The sequence below is a fragment of the Capricornis sumatraensis genome, chromosome 1, assembly GCF_032405125.1.
Source record: "Capricornis sumatraensis isolate serow.1 chromosome 1, serow.2, whole genome shotgun sequence".
In the NCBI taxonomy this organism is placed as follows: domain Eukaryota; kingdom Metazoa; phylum Chordata; class Mammalia; order Artiodactyla; family Bovidae; genus Capricornis; species Capricornis sumatraensis.
The window spans coordinates 45,661,270-45,675,471 of NC_091069.1; positions in this window are offsets into that span (position 1 = coordinate 45,661,270).

The following is a 14,202-nucleotide window of genomic DNA, read 5'->3' on the forward strand; positions in this document are numbered from 1 at the left end:
AAGAGAGAACCTCCCAAGGCACTAGTAAGCTAAAGACTAATACTCTGAATAGTTTAAATGGTAGAATATCACACATATTTAGGTTTCAGAAAAATTGCTCTGAAAACTGTGGAAAATGTACTGCAAATGTTGGGCTAAAGGTAGAACTTGATGAACAACTTCGGGGAGAACTGTCCTGGATAAAGTCAGTGGTGGTAAAATTAACTTGAGTAGAACCTATTAAGATTTTTTTAAATTATAGTTTAAAATAGGTATTAAAAAATTTTTCCTATTTTTTTGTCTAAAGATTACACACAATGGTAAACAAAATGACATACTCACTGTCTTATCCACCCCGCCTCCCCTGGCCATTGTTAGATTATTACTAGACTTAAATAATCCTCTGTGTGAAATAGTCTTTTATAAATTTTATTTTACAAGACATACCTAAATAGTTCTTAACTTGTACTTGTGAAGATTATTGGAGAAGGCAATGGCACCCCACTCCAGTACTCTTGCCTGGAAAATCCCATGGACGGAGGAGCCTGGTAGGCTGAGTCCATGGGGTCACTGAGAGTTGGACATGACTGAGCGACTTCACTTTCACTTTTCACTTTCATGCATTGGAGGAGGAAATGGCAACCCACTCCAGTGTTCTTGCCTGGAGAATCCCAGGGACAGGGGAGCCTGGTGGGCTGCTGTCTATGGGGTCGCACAGAGTCGGACACGACTGAAGCGACTTAGCAGCAGCAGCAGCAGTGAAGATTATACTTTTCGAAAACTTAAATTTTAAAAGAAATTGAGTCAAGATTTTGAGATTAAAGAGAAAAATCATCTATAATTCCACACCCTAAAGTAGCAAGTATAAGCAGAATGTCCTCCTTCCTTGCAGTTTTCCTGTTGTAAATGCTTTTTAAAACATAGTTGTGACCACTAGCACTTGAAACTTTGCACCGTGCTTTTCTGAAAACATAAAATTTTACCCATCTTTTTACATAGTCACGCAACCATTATCTTAAATGATTAATTTATTTAACTTCTCTCCTCTTGTTGGATATTTGTATTGTTTTCTTCTTTTGCATTTATATTGTTGAGCCTCAGAGCAAGCTCATTCAAGATATGCTACAATAACATATTGATTATTTTGAATTTAACTTACTTGAGAAACAGCCAGTGGAGGAAAAACTGATATAAAAAAACACTCTGACCCCCTCTTTCCCCTTAAAAGAAGGAAATAATCTCCATGTGAAAGTATCCTCCTTATACCAAGAGGATAGAAAGCATCCTTATCACCATAGTTAGGAAATTCAAGGCTGAGAAAACTCTGTAGACAAACTTTGTTACCTCTTCATTAGCCTGCTACCCCAAGCACAAGCCCCTTTGTTAAATCTTCACAAATTGTTTCTTTGTCTAAAAATGATATGTAAACAGCCTGCTTTGGTCACTTCGGAGATACCATTTCTATAGATCTCTGTTTATATGAATTAAATTGGGTTTTTCTATTAATCTGCATCAATTTAATTATTAGGCCATCCAAAAGAACTTCCCAGCAAGACAACATTGTAACGAACATCTCATGTATGCATCTTTTTCCATGTCTTAGATGATTCTGTTCTTTAATTAGTAAGCTAGAGTCTCAGAAGTGAAACTGCTGGATCCTAGGGTATGAACATTTTTGAGGATTCTTGATGCATACTGCTGAATTATATTATCCACTCTCTGTAATTCTAAAGATATTACAACGAAAATGTTGATAGGAACAGACTTAGAGACCTTAGAGACCTATTCATCTTTGTGTTTCTGAGTAGCTATCACAGGAACAGAGTCTCCTGTGGAGGAAAAAAACTTAAAAGCTGTGAAAGGAGAAGTGCAAAGAATTAGAAAAAAAAGAGTTTTGAATTAAGGGAAAACTGCTAAGGGGCAAGCAAGGGCTTAGGCGAGCTGGTTGCAGTCAGCAACAGACAGATGTGGCACAATACAAACTGGGTCATTGAGTTGGGACAGCCCTAGGACATAAAAAGACTGAAATGAAGTAAAGCTCTGGATTACTTTGTTCTTGAATATTGAATTTTTTCAGAAGCATGGAGCATGAAATATTACAGTGATAAGCCAAGATTGGAAACATAGCCAAGAAAAAGAGGGTCTTTAAGGGATTGTTTAAAATGTGCTGAAGGAATAATTTGGTTTGGTCTTAAACGGCTCAAAAAGTACATTGACATAAAGCTTTTGCATAACAAAATAGGCGTAGAGGCAGAAAACAATGAGGCTAGTAGAATGGTTTATCCTGTAAATTTGTTATGATGTGAAACATTAGCTTTTTGGTCCTAGCAAAGGTTTGTCAGCAAGCTTTAATGATGTATTTTTTAAGTGCAATTAATACTAATTTGTTATGGGTATACGTTTTATTCTAGTTTGAAGACTGTTAATCTGAGGGTTTTTAGTCAATAACAAAGACTAAATAGTTCATCATTCTAAAACTTATTCTAAGAATCATTCTAACAATCCCCCACCTTCTGTATTCCCCCCACCCTTCACCCTACCACAGTGTTTAAGCATTAAGCATTTAAAAATATTCAGGCCCTAGAAAAATCTGTTTAAATTCAGGTTTGACCACAATGTTTAGATTTATCCTGGTGCTTACACAGATGCCCATCTTTCTGCAAATAAGGCTAGGGATCAGGCGTGTAATCATTTTAACAAAAGTCAAGAAAGAACAGAACTCAAAAAACAAGACACAGGCCAGAAGATAGACACAATGTATATTCTACGAAAAATTAAAGACACTTGGAAATTTAGCTTGTCATCTAAACAAGCTCCACAGCCACACCCTTGAAAAGGGTTTCCTAACCCAAAGAGGTCTCTACAATCACAGTGTATATATCACTGCTATTTATTTGTCCTTCATTGTTCCACAGGCCTGTGTTTAGCACTTGGGCACATTAAAAATGTAGATTTTAAAAACACTAATCAACCAAGAATGGCTTTCTCTTTTAATTTTTCAGAACTCTAATAGCACTATATTTGGCTGATAGGAAAGTGGTATAATCGATTCATCTCAAAAGGCTTTTAGTTCCTGATCTTGAGTTATTTATATTCTAATCAAAAACACATTGAAGATCCTGCTCAATGTTATAGCTCAAAAGAGAAAAATGTCTGATATTCAAATTCAAAAAATGTTTCATATGCACACTTAATAACTGTCTTATAAGTGCCTGATTCATTAGTACCTAGAAGTAGTAAAATGATCACTAAAGAGAGTGGAAGTTTTGGACTTTGCTTCAGTAGCTTTTCTGGAAAGCATGAAAGCTATTAAAAGTCAAATTTTTTGCTCTTCTGAAAACTAGAGCTCCTGATTGCCAATAAGCCACAGCTAAGGAAGGCAGGAGAACAGTTCACTGTTTATTGGTAATTTATGAAGCAGAACAGCAAAGGATATGTTCATGCTTTTTATTTGTAGTATGCTATGACTTTGTTCTGCAAAGTAAACTTAATTTACTTAGCTCCAACAATACTCCATCCACTATGTCTTGATACTCCAGGACAAAAAGATAAATTGGATTGAGTCCCTGCCCTTCCAGCCATGGTCTAGCGGAGGAGACAAATTTTAGGTGATCATCATGGCTTATGATAATGTTTGTAATAGAACTACGTAAAATATGAAGATAAGTGAGGAATCCTGACTAGGGGGCAAGATAGCCTTTCAGACAGATGGAACAGCATGAGTAAAGGTATAGACATTTGAAATTATGAGGCCTGAACAAAACTAAAAGTAGTTTGATGTGACTAAAATATAAAGTATGTAGAGAAGGGCCTGAGATGAGCTGGAAAGACTGGCATCGGAATGTTCTCAGTCTTAATAAAGAGTTTGAACTGTATACTGTAGGCAATGAATGGTGTTATCTATATTGAAACAGAAATAGAAGACATTGCTACCAAAGTTGAAAATGATAGAAAGCTGAGAGAGGTAATTTGGTAGATGATAACAATCACATTTCAAAGGAATCTCATAATGGTTGAAATGCTGGTACAAATACATTTTATACACATGCCCACAGAGACACACATCCTCCAACATAAGCCTCTCAAATCATCTCACTAATAATTAAGGAGTTCATTATGTGCTATTTTTCAAAGGAAAATAGGTAGTCAACAGGAGTATAATGACTAGACTCCAGGAGTTGGTGATGTACAGGGAGGCCTGGTGTACTGTGGTCCAGGGGTTGCAAAGAGTCAGACAGGACTGAGCGACTGAACTGAATGACCAGATCATGGAAAGGAACAATCTCACTGTTCTTTCCCATGTTGCAGTAATAAATGTCTCATTTATTGTAAACTTGCCTGCAGTTACATGTATTGAGAAATCTAAAACTAAACCTAATCACACCACTACTCCCCTTAAAATTCCACTGGACTCTCTACTTCCTGCAGCAGAACACCCATGAACCTTAGCCTCTTTCCCACCATTTGGCTCATCTTGCCACCCCTCCAATGCTACACCTGCAGCTCCTCCAGGACGTCATTCTTGATTTTGCCTCCAGACCTTTTCCCTCCATTCTTCTCTCAGCCTGAAGTAAATTTATCCACATGCTGAAAGTCTGCTTATCTTACAAGGCCTGGCTCAACCATCATGTCCTCCATGGACTGTCCCTTTTTCCCCTACCCATTTCCAGGAAACACTTGGGTTCTCTTCGTCTCACTGCTCCTCATATTTTATGACTGCATCTAAAATGATTAATTACGTGTATTTTTATATATTAGACCTCTGAAGTGAAGTGAAAGCCACTCAGTCATGTCCGACTCTTGCGACTCCATGAACTATACAGTTCCTGAAATTCTCTAGGCCAGAATACTAGAGTGAGTAGTCTTCCCCTTCTCCAGGGGATCCCAACCCAGGGATCGAACCCAGGTCTCCTGCATTGCAGGTGGATTCTTTACCAGCTGAGCCACAAGGGAAGCCCAAGAATACTGGAGTGGGTAGCCTATCCCTTCTCCAGCAGATCTTGCTGACCCAGGAATCAAACCAGGGTCTCCTGCGTTGCAAGTGGATTCTTTACCAACTGAGCTATCAGGGAAGCCCATATTAGACCTCTACTAGTACTTAATTTGGAGAAGGCAATGGCACCCCACTCCAGTACTCTTGCCTGGAGAATCCCATGGATGGAGGAGCCTGGTGGGCGGCAGTCCATGGGGTTGCTGTGAGCCAGACATGGCTGAAGCGACTTAGCAGCAGCAGCAGTACTTAATTGGGGGTTCTCCACTGGCTCAGCAGTAAAGAATCTGCCTGCAATGCAGGAGCTACAGGAGATACAGTTTTGATCCCTGGGTCAGGAAGATCCCCTGGAGAAGGGGATGGCAACCCACTCCAGTATTCTTGCCTGGAGAATCCCATGGACAGAGAAGCCTGCTGGGCTACAGTCCATGGGGTCTCAGAGTTGGACATGACTGAAGTGACTTAGCATGCACTAGTGGCTCAGAAGGTAAAGAAAATGCCTGCAATGCAGCAGACCTGGGTTCGATCACTGGGTTGGGAAGATCCCCTGGAGAAGGGAATGGCAACCCACTCCGGTATTCTTGGCTGGGAAATCCCATGGACAGAGGACCCTGGTAGGCTACCATCCACAGGGTCGCAAAGAGTCGGATACAACTTAGCCACTAAACAATAACAACAGTACTTAATTGTAAAGTCTTCGTGGTAAGTGTCCTAGTCATCCTTGTATTTCCAGTGCTTAAATTTTGTAAGTGTTCGATAAATATATGGTGATACTGGGGAGCAAAATTTGCCACCCCAAAATGTCTCTGGCATGTAGATAATTTCAAACTGAAAACAATCAAGGCCCCAAAGCCTCAGGAAGAAACTTTGACCTTCCCCCAAATGCCTAAAAAGAATTTAGGAGGGCCTGTTCCCAGAGTGGAACAGATATCAGTGGAACAGATAAGCATCACCAGAGATACTTACCTGCAATGAATATGGGCTGGGTGTGGTGAGGGAAACTCTCAGAGACCAGAGTCCACTCTATGTCCCATTTTCTCTGCATAGCCCAGCAAACATTTACCAAACATTTGCTTTTCCATCTTCATGTTAATTGCCTTCCTCCCCTAGTGAAGTCCCAAACCGCTAACTGGCAACATCTTCTTTTGTCTTTAGCTGAAAATGGTATTCAAGGTGAGGGTTCCAGCTATTTTGGCAAGTCACACAGTTTTCCTGGGTCTCTCCCACATACATGTGTTATTAAACTTTTGTTTGAATTTCTCCTGTTAAACATGTCTCATGTCAATTTAATTCTTAGACCCAGCCTGAAAGAAAATTTCCTCCTCATGACAGTGAATCAACAAATGAATGGACTTATTAAGGGGAGTCAGTGTTACACTGTGGTTAAAAGCACAGGCTTTGGAGGCAGATAGATCTATGCACAAGTCTTTTCTCCATTTATCAGCTTGGTTGAGGTATTAAACTTAACATGTGGCTCAGATGGTAAAGAATTTGCCTGCAATGCAAGTGACCTGGGTTTGATCCCCGGGTAGGGAAGATTCCCTGGAGAAGGGAATGGTTACCACTCCAGTACTTTTGCCTGGAGAATTCTATGGACAGAGGAGCCTGGCAGGCAATAGTCCATGGGATCACAAAGAGTCGGACATGACTAAGCAACTAACACTTTCATTTTCACTTTTTTTTCAACACTTAGTTTATTCATCTTTAAAATGAGTGCTTATAGGGCTTTTGCAAGAATTAAGTGAGATAAATAGAATAAGCATTCATGGGTGCTGAATTGCTTCAGTTGTGTTCAACTTTGTTTGACCCTGTGAACCATAGCCTGCCAGGTTCCTCTGTCCATGGGATTCTCCAAGCAAGAATACTGGAGTGGGTTGCTGTGCCTGCCTCCAGGGGATCTTCCTGACCCAAGGATGGAACCCACATCTCTTGTATCTCCTGCATTTACCACTAGTGCCACTTGGGAAGCCCTACGAGCATTTATATATGGTAAATATCCTTATTATGATTTTATATTCTGAATTTCCTGGGCAATTTAAATCCTTCTTGGTCTTTAAACTCTCTTTTGCTTTATGGACCCAGAAACTTGGCCCTCAGACTTGATCAGGCAGGGGTTTTGATTACCTCCATCTAATCTAATTCAAGGATTCCCTGGTGTCTCAGACGGTAAAGCACCTGCCCGCAATGCGGGAGACCTGGGTTCAATCCCCAGGTCAGGAAGATACCCTGGAGAAGGAAATGACAACCCACTCCAGTATTCTTGCCTAAAAAATCCCATGGATGGAGGAGCCTGGTGGGCTACAGTCCATGGGGTCGCAAAGAGTCAGACATGACTGAGCAACTTCATGGATCTAAACTAATAAGAGACTTACTGATAATGTATAATAGGAGCTATATCTACTCTGAGTGCCCCGCACACCAAAAACAGGCATAATGCTTACACTCCCTGAAGGGCCAGATTCACTTGGGAGATCAAGTTACAACTGCAGAGTTTGCTTTAAAAGAAGGAAATCAGATACTGTTACAAGGATGTTTTTAACAAGCTAGGGTATATCCACTGGGGACATTTCCACTAGAATAGGTCACATCCAAGGTTTTTTGTTCTTGTTTGTTTTGCCTTTCTCTTGAGGGAGTATGATCTTGGAGTTGAAAAGGTCTTTAGAAGTCACTGTTGATACAGAGAGGTAAGATAGATACATTATCACAGACAGACAGCTAATTATTTTGGTGTGGTCTGTGTGAGGTTAGCAGTTTGATCCTTGACTTTTCCATCCAGAAACTCAATTTTGTTAGTATATCCCAAACTAAACAGACGCAAAAGGAGTGACTACAATAACTAAACTCATAAAAGACTGATGTACAAACCAGGGTACGAATTCATTCACGTATAATGCAAAATACAACTTCCAGTATATTTTTTCTATAAGAAATCTATTTTAAAAGCCAAATTATAATCATTAAATTTGCTTGTTATCCATGAGATCAAAGAAATGGATGTTCATGTCATCCAGCTATAACTTGAGGCACTCATCTCACTGCAGAGATGTGTCTGCCAAGGAATTGACTACTTAAATCCATGCTGATCAGGGCTCCCTCTCTCCAGGACTGGGGGATGCCACCAGCAAAGTCAGGGAAGGCAGAAATTTCATTTCATGTTGTGTGTAGGGAATCCCATTCAGTATGTGTAATGTTCAAAGGGTGAGCTGAGAGGAAGAAAGCAGACTGATCAGGCTGAAGAGGTACATGAGACCAGATCATGGAATGTAGAAAATGCTAGAAGGAGTGACCAGGGCAGGGCAAAGAATTAAGTGGTATTGAGAGCTCAGCTGGGTATAGAAACCATGGATGTGTGCAGCTATTTCAATCAATGCAATTGAGTCATTACCTAGAGCTATTTGGGTACCCTTGGATAGAAGGTAGTTGGTTAAGTTGATCCAGAGTTAGGAGTATAGGAAGCAACTGAGCAAATGCAGTGGAAAAACAACAGTAAGAAGGTTATCAGGGATTGTTTATAGTGGCAAAAGGAATGAACCCTGGGGCTTCTACTAAATAAAATCCTGAAAAACAATCAGGAAAGGGCAGGGCAGAAGTCTTTGTGAGGTAGAAGGCAAGTTTGAGTGTCTGTCTTCCCTATAATCAGTGAGCATCCTGAGCACAGGGACCAGGTCTTATTCAATGTATTCAGTTCAGTTCAGTTGCTCAGTCATGTCTGATACTTTGCGACCCCATGAATCGCAGCATGCCAGGCCTCCCTGTCCATCATCAACTCCCGGGGTTCACCCAGACTCATGTCCATCGAGTCAGTGATGCCATCCAGCCATCTCATCCTCTGTCGTTCCCTTCTCCTACTGCCCCCAATCCCTCCCAACATCAGGGTCTTTTCCAATGAGTCAACTCTTCGCATGAGGTGGCCAAAGTACTGGAGTTTCAGCTTTAGCATCAGTCCTTCCAATAAACACCCAGGACTGATTTCCTTTAGGATGGACTGGTTGGATCTCCTTGCAGTCCAAGGGACTCTCAAGAGTCTTCTCCAACATCGCAATTCAAAAGCATCAATTCTTTGGCGCTCAGCCTTCTTCACAGTCCAACTCTCACACCCATACATGACCACAGGAAAAACCATAGCCTTAACTAGATGGACCTTTGTTGGCAAAGTAATGTCTCTGCTTTTGAATATGCTGTCTAGGTTGGTCATAAGTTTTCTTCCAAGGAGTAAGCGTCTTAAGTTCATGGCTGCAATCACCATCTGCAGTGATTCTGGAGCCAAAAAAAATAAAGTCTGACACTGTTTCTACTGTTTCCCCATCTATTTGCCATGAAGTGATGGGACCAGATGCCATGATCTTAGTTTTCTGAATGTTGAGCTTTCAATGTATACCAAGTACCTAAAACCATGCTCGACATATAACAGGCATTTAAGAATGCTGTCTAAAATGTGCATGCATGCTAAGTTGCATCAGTTGTGTCCGACTCTTTGCGACCCTATGGACCGTAGCCTGCCAGGCTCCTCTGTCCATGGGATTCTCCAGGCAAGAATACTGGGATAGGTTGCCAAGCCCTCCTCCAGGGGGATCTTCCTGACCCAGGGATCAAACCTGAGTCTCTTATGTCTCCTGCATTGGCAGGTGGGTTCTTTACCACTAGTGTCAACTGGTAAGCTCACATGAATAAATAAACAAGCCATGTTAGAACTCAGAGCTTCTGTTCTTAATACACAGTAATTTCTCTAATAGATAAGCTCCCTACCAGTAGAATACCACATTTATTCATATCAAAATCTTTTTGCCACAAAAAAAATCCTAAATTTAAAACCAATAACCAGTTTTTTTAACTTTGCCAAATGCTACTCATTCCTTTATTGTTTTTGTACATTGCTTTTGATTATTATACAATTTTCAGTTCAATCACTGTTTATGTATTATCCTGGTGATTACAAATTTCTTCAGGGCAAGGAGTATGTCATTATTAATTTTTATATCCAATAGCACCTATGCCAATAACCACTCTTACATTAAGAGTAAAATTTTAAATTTGACAAGACTCCCAAAACAAGTAACAGCCACCACCATTTAACTGAAAGTCAGTCATGTATCAGATGCTGTACTAGGGCTTTATCCTTATCTCATTAGACTTACATGACAATTCTATAAAGCAGGAATTATTCCCATTTTACAGAAATTAAAACTGGGATTTTAATTGAAGGTCAGGAACAGCGGCAGTAAGGAGATACCCCTCGTCCAAGGTAAGGAGCAGTGGCTGTGCTTTGCTGGAGCAGCTGTGAAGAGATACCCCACGCCCAAGGTAAGAGAAACCCAAGTAAGATGGTAGGTGTTGCAAGAGGGCATCAGAGGGCAGACACACTGAAACCATACTCACAGAAAACTAGTCAGTCTAATCACACTAGGACCACAGCCTTGTCTAACTCAATGAAACCAAGCCATACCTGCGGGGCAACCCAAGATGGGCGGGTCATGGTGGAGAGGTCTGACAGAAAGTGGTCCACTGGAGAAGGGAATGGCAAGCCACTTCAGTATTCTTGCCTTGAGAACCCCATGAACAGCATGAAAAGGCAAAATGATAGGATACCAAAAGAGGAACTCCCCAGGTCATTAGGTGCCCAGTATGCTACTGGAGATCAGTGGAGAAATAACTCCAGAAAGAATGAAGGGATGGAGCCAAAGCAAAAACAATACCCAGCTGTGCATGTGACTGGTGATAGAAGCAAGATCCGATGCTGTGAAGAGCAATATTGCATAGGAACCTGGAATGTCAGGTCCATGAATCAAGGCATATTGGAAGTGGTCAAACAAGAGATGGCAAGGGTGAACGTCAACATTCTAGGAATCAGCGAACTAAAATGGACTGGAATGAGTGAATTTAACTCAGATGACCATTATATCTACTACTGCGGGCAGGAATCCCTCAGAAGAAATGGAGTAGCCATCAATGTCAACAAAAGAGTCCGAAATGCAGTACTTGGATGCAAGCTCAAAAACAACAGAATGATCTCTGTTCATCTCCAAGGCAAACCATTCAATATCACAGTTATCCAAGTCTATGCCCCAACCAGTAATGCTGAAGAAACTGAAGTTGAACGGTTTTGTGAAGACCTACAAGACCTTTTAGAACTAACACCCAAAAAAGATGTCCTTTTCATTATAGGGGACTGGAATGCAAAAGTGGGAAGTCAAGAAACACCTGGAGTAACAGGCAAATTTGGCCTTGGAATGTGGAATGAAGCAGGGCAAAGATTAATAGAGTTTTGCCAAGAAAATGCACTGGTCATAGCAAACATCCTCTTCCAACAACACAAGAGAAGACTCTACACATGGACATCACCAGATGGTCAACACCGAAATCAGATTGATTATATCCTTTGCAGCCAAAGATGGAGAAGCTCTATTCAGTCAACAAAAACAAGACCGGGAGCTGACTGTGGCTCAGATCATGAACTCCTTATTACCAAATTCAGACTTAAATTGAAGAAAATAGGGAAAACTGCTAGACCATTCAGGTATGACCTAAATCAAATCCCTTATGATTATACAGTGGAAGTGAGAAATAGATTTAAGGGCCTAGATCTGATAGATAGAGTGCCTGGTCAACTATGGAATGAGGTTCGTGACATTGTACAGGAGACAGGGATCAAGACCATCCCCATGGAAAAGAAATGCAAAAAAGCAAAATGGCTGTCTGGGGAGGCCTTACAAATAGCTGTGAAAAGAAGACAAGCGAAAAGCAAAGGAGAAAAGGAAAGATATAAGCATCTGAATGCAGAGTACCAGAGAATAGCAAAAAGAGGTAAGAAAGCCTTCTTCAGCGATCAGTGCAAAGAAATAGAGGAAAAGAACAGAATGGGAAAGACTAGAGATCTCTTTAAGAAAATTAGAGATACCAAGGGAACATTTCATGCAAAGATGGGCTCGATAAAGGACAGAAATGGTATGGACCTAACAGAAGCAGAAGATATTAAGAAGAGGTGACAAGAATACACGGAAGAACTGTACAAAAAAGATCTTCACGACCCAGATAATCATGATGATGTGATCACTAATCTAGAGCCAGACATCTTGGAATGTGAAGTCAAGTGGGCCTTAGAAAGCATCACTACGAACAAAGCTAGTGGAGGTGATGGAATTCCAGTGGAGCTGTTTCAAATCCTGAAAGATGATGCTGTGAAAGTGCTGCACTCAATATGCCAGCAAATTTGGAAAACTCAGCAGTGGCCACAGGACTGGAAAAGGTCAGTTTTCATTCCAATTCCAAAGAAAGGCAATGCCAAAGAATGCTCAAACTACTGCACAATTGCACTCATCTCACATGCTAGTAAGGTAGTGCTCAAAATTCTCCAAGCCAGGCTTCAGCAATACGTGAACCGTAAACTCCCTGATGTTCAAGCTGGTTTTAGAAAAGGCAGAGGAACCAGAGATCAAATTGCCAACATCTGCTGGATCATGGAAAAAGCAAAAGAGTTCCAGAAAAACATCTATTTCTGCTTTATTGACTATGCCAAAGCCTTTGACTGTGTGAATCACAAGAAACTGTGGAAAATTCTGAAAGAGATGGGAATACCAGACCACCTGACCTGTCTCTTAAGAAATCTGTATGCAGGTCAGGAAGCAACAGTTAGAACTGGACACGGAACAACAGACTGGTTCCAAATAGGAAAAGGAGTACGTCAAGGCTGTATATTGTCACGCTGCTTATTTAACTTCTATGCAGAGTACATCATGAGAAACGTTGGACTGGAAGAAACACAAGCTGGAATCAAGATTGCCGGGAGAAATATCAATAACCTCAGATATGCAGATGACACCACCCTTATGGCAGAAAGTGAAGAGGAGCTAAAAAGCCTCTTAATGAAAGTGAAAAAGTTGGCCTAAAGCTCAACATTCAGAAAATGAAGATTATGGCATCCGGTCCCATCAGTTCATGGGAAATAGATGGGGAAACAGCAGAAACAGTGTCAGACTTTATTTTTGGGGGCTCGAAAATCACTGCAGATGGTGACTGCAGCCATGAAATTAAAAGATGCTTACTCCTTGGAAGGAAAGTTATGACCAACCTAGAATAGTATATTCAAAAGCAGGGACATTACTTTGCCAACTAAGGTCTGTCTAGTCAAGGCTATGGTTTTTCCTGTGGTCATGTATGGATGTGAGAGTTGGAATGTGAAGAAGGCTGAGCACTGAAGAATTGATGCTTTTGGACTGTGGTGTTGGAGAAGTCTCTTGAGAGTCCCTTGGACTGCAAGGAGATCTAACCAGTCCATTCTGAAGGAGATCAACCCTGGGATTTCTTTGGAAGGAATGATGCTGAAGCTGAAGCTCCAGTACTTTGGCCACCTCATGCGAAGAGTTGACTCATTGGAAAAGACTCTGATGCTGGGAGGGATTGGGGGCAGGAGGAGAAGGGGACGATAGAGGATGAGATGGCTGGATGGCATCACTGACTTGATGGACATGAGTCTGCGTGAACTCTGGGAGATGGTGATGGACAGGGAGGCCTGGCGTGCTGCGATTCATGGGATCGCAGAGTCAAACACGACTGAGAGACTGAACTGAACTGAACTGAAAACTGGGATTTGGGAGAGGTTAAAGAACTTCTCCAAAAAAAAAAAGAAAAAGAAAAAGAACTTCTCCAGAGTCACACAAGTAAATAGTGACAAGATTTAAACTTAAGTCTATTTGGCCCTAATGACCACGGTTTTTCACTTGTCCCCAAATATATGTTCCAAAAATGTATTTAGGGGTTGATTTAGACCTGTCCAATCTGGAAGCCAAAGCAAGAACAGTGATGCTATTTCTCCTCTTTGGACCCCAAACCTCTAGAGGTCAAGAAAAACAGTAAAAATGGGGTACACAAGCTATTTTCATTGCTTTTTAAAAAATAGAATATGTTTACCTATGGAAAGGCTGAGTAAGTTTTAGCAAACTAAAAATCTGAGTCTTTTGCTTTTGGTTGGAATTACACTAACTCATAGCATTGACCTTGGTCATTTCAAGTTCACCCAAGTTGACTGACAGTTAAAGAGATATGCATTTGATTAATTTTTTAAATGAGGAAGGCTTTTAACAAACTAATTAAAAGGACTGTTGTTTTCTGAGGCAGTTCCTTGTGAAAAGCTAAATTTTTTCATGCACTATCTTATTTACTCTTCCAAGGAATTCTAATAATTGTATTATTATTAGATTATATTAATATAATACATTACATTAACATCATCAGCTTAC